The 3,169-nt window shown below is 41.7% G+C and overlaps 1 long non-coding RNA gene across 1 annotated transcript; it reads left to right on the top strand.

Moving 5' to 3' along the window:
* Positions 1–224: 224 nt before the first annotated feature.
* On the top strand, positions 225–2,964 carry LOC311051319. The gene is made up of 3 exons (XR_014601401.1): positions 225–505; positions 1,605–1,696; positions 2,340–2,964. It is a non-coding gene; the product is annotated as an uncharacterized lncRNA (long non-coding RNA).
* Positions 2,965–3,169: the final 205 nt, after the last annotated feature.

Here is a 3,169-nt window from a genome sequence, read left to right as displayed (position 1 = left end):
AAAATTCAACACATTAATATATAATATAGACATATTAAGTTTCACTGAAACCACCTGATGTTTTACTTTCTGTTGTGTCCCACACCAGGCTGTGTATGTCCCTATGGTCAGTGGGACGGGCTTGGCATCCGTCCCAGTGGTCAGTGGGAGGGGCTTGGCATCCGTCCCAGTGGTCAGTGGGACGGGCTTGGCATCCATCCCAGTGGTCAGTGGGAGGGGCTTGGCATCCGTCCCAGTGGTCAGTGGGAGGGGCTTGGCATCCGTCCCAGTGGTCAGTGGGAAGAGCTTGGCATCTGTTCCAGTGGTCAGTGGGAGGAGCTTGGCATCTGTTCCAGTGGTCAGTGGGAGGAGCTTGGCATCTGTTCCAGTGGTCAGTGGGAGGAGCTTGGCAGCCGTCCCAGTGGTCAGTGGGAGGAGCTTGGCATCTGTCCCTGTGGTCAGTGGGAGGAGCTTGGCGTCTGTCCCAGTGGTCAGTGGGAGGAGCTCAGACCCTTCAGTCCTGCAGGTGCATCAAGACTCCTCCTCTCATTGTCCCTCCTCTCAGATCAACAGTGTCTACTCCACAGTCCAGCACCACTCTCTGTCCTCTCCTCATCCTCCTACTGAGGAGATCACTCTTTACTCCATGTTGAAGCTCCCGTCCCGTCAGTGTGACGTGTGACGTTTTTTAACTTTGGCTCAGGGCACCCCCGCAAATAACACATTCATCAGATCTACAAGCTCACAACACGTCAAGTCTTGACGTGTTGTGAGCTTGTAGATCTGCTATTTTTTGCAAAGAGTATTGGAGTAAATCGAAAAAGAATGCATCAAGGACATGCAGTGCAACTCAGGTCCGTTTTAGTAGCTATAAAGGATCTAAATGGTTAAACTGAAGTGATACTGATAAATTCCAAATATTATCAAAGTATTCTGCAGTACCCCCGGACTTGCGCCACGACACCCTATGGGTGCCACCGCTGCCACGGCACCCATAGGTCAGAGAAACTCTGACATTTTACATTTCAGCTCGACTTTAACACTTAAACCCCATGATATTAATATGATATTACCCCCCGTGACACTAATGTGATATTAACCGTAGTGTTGTCAGCCATGGGTGACATTACGTGAGGTTATGCAGCCACACCCGACTACCATCACCCTCCTCCTTTTTGCCCCAAAAAATAAATAATAATATTTCGCTTTAAGCATAAAAAGAACTCTAGGCAGCACTTTTTCTTCATAACAAACAGACAGTGTGAACACACCCTTAAAGTTCCTATCTCAAAACCTTCGTCTTTCTGCACTGTCCTCACAGCATGAGAAAGGAGAAGGAAACCTTAAACTGCACTCTTAGTCATGCAAACTATGTCTCTTTTTTCTCCTCTCCTCTCCTCTTCTCCCCCCCTCATCTCTTCTCTTCTTTTCTCTACAAACAAATAGACAATTTCTTTGTATAGCCTACTCTACTATCATCTGTTAGTTATACACATTATGATAAGTTGATAGGGTGATTGTCTAACAACTGCACTGTATAGCAGTTGGAGACAAAGCAATACAAATGTCAGCATTCTATTCCATTACTAATTACACTTTTGTCATTTTTATCTTGTATTGCTCAGCAAGAGGAGGATGTTGACTATTGTTCAATGACATTCAAACCAGGGACCAGCACCCAAGCAGATCACAACAACACAGCCCTGCAACACACACTGTAAGTTATAAAAACACACATTTATCTGATTGTGATAGCAACTGAATAACAGCAGCTCAACAATGCATTGAGAGAGAAAAATAAAATCCCATATTTTAAATAAGACCACATAGATAAGTTGTGTTTTACAGAAGTATGTTTATGTGCTGCTGAAGAGCCATTAGGGTTACATGTGTAGTTCTTCTCTACATTAGTATGAATGGATGTGTATTGTATGGTGGCAGAAATGTATAGATTGCCAAGTATATGTATTGTGTATATGTTGGTTATCTCATTGAAGCAAAGTTTTACATAAATGTGCTAATTCCTACTCAGCTACAGCTGTCAATCTAACAGCTGAGCTGACTCTCCCATGCTACTCTCACTTTGTCAGCAAATCTGTAATTGTGTACCTATGTGTGTGTCGCCCTTATCTTTAGTCCATACCTTATATGACCATTTAGAATAGCATCTCTGGTACAGTGTGGACTATAAGAACTGAGATTGGTGTTCAGGAGGCTGCTGCCCTGTGGGGCTGTTGGTCAGGCCATTAGGCCTGGCTATACTGATCTGTATGTTGTTTGCTCTGCCTGAATCTTCCTAAATAAATGACCAACACTTCACCCGACTGGATATTAATATTAATAATAATTGTTCTTCTCAGGTCTGGTGAAGCAGGAAATTAAGATGTGATCTATTCCACTGTGAAGGAAGACGTCTCTGCAATCTATTCCACTGTGGATAAAACCAAAAAGGCAAAGTAAAGTAAAGCTAAGCAAAGTATAACCATAGTCTTTATTATTCTGTCTCAGTCACAAAACTGCATCTCACACTATGTGACGCTGAACCTAATTATTGAATAATATTCTACTGCCATCTAGAGTTTAAGAGGCAGAACTTCATCATCTATATCCACATGTCTTTCATGAATATTCTGCTTGCATAGGAAACATGAGCATTTTAAAAGTTGTGAGACAATGACCTTACCTTTTATATAACTAGATGTTTTATTATGTAAATATGTTGCATTTTGAAGTACCATATATTTGTGTGTGTGTGTGTATGGGTGGGGCGGTGGGGGAAATATAAATATATTTTGGATGAAAACATATGTAACCAAAAGCATTGATTTATAGACCAGAGGGGGAAATCTCCCCAACAAATCACAACCTGCTTCTAAGAGATGAGATAAGAGATGTTGACAAGCTCCTCTGAAATGTTTTCTTCTTTGACAATATTTATTGTATTGAAGATGTATGTAAATATATTGCTTTGCTATGCTAGCCAGATTCTAACACTCTGATATTTAAATGAACTCTGAGAATGTTACTATGTGAAGACAATGTCATATGAATGTAAAGACAGACAGAGTTTTCATTAAATGAGGATTATTGAACTGGACTCACTGTTTTAATCCCTGATCATATGAATACCCAGTGGGTCACACTGTCACTGACATAATCCGGCACAAGAATCAATCAATCAACAACATTA

Source organism: Gymnoscopelus microlampas (genome assembly GCF_963454915.1).
Source record: "Gymnoscopelus microlampas genome assembly, chromosome: 9".
Classification (NCBI taxonomy): Eukaryota; Metazoa; Chordata; class Actinopteri; order Myctophiformes; family Myctophidae; genus Gymnoscopelus; species Gymnoscopelus microlampas.
The sequence above is the reverse complement of the archived record's forward strand: the minus strand, read 5'-3'. Positions and strand labels throughout refer to the sequence as shown.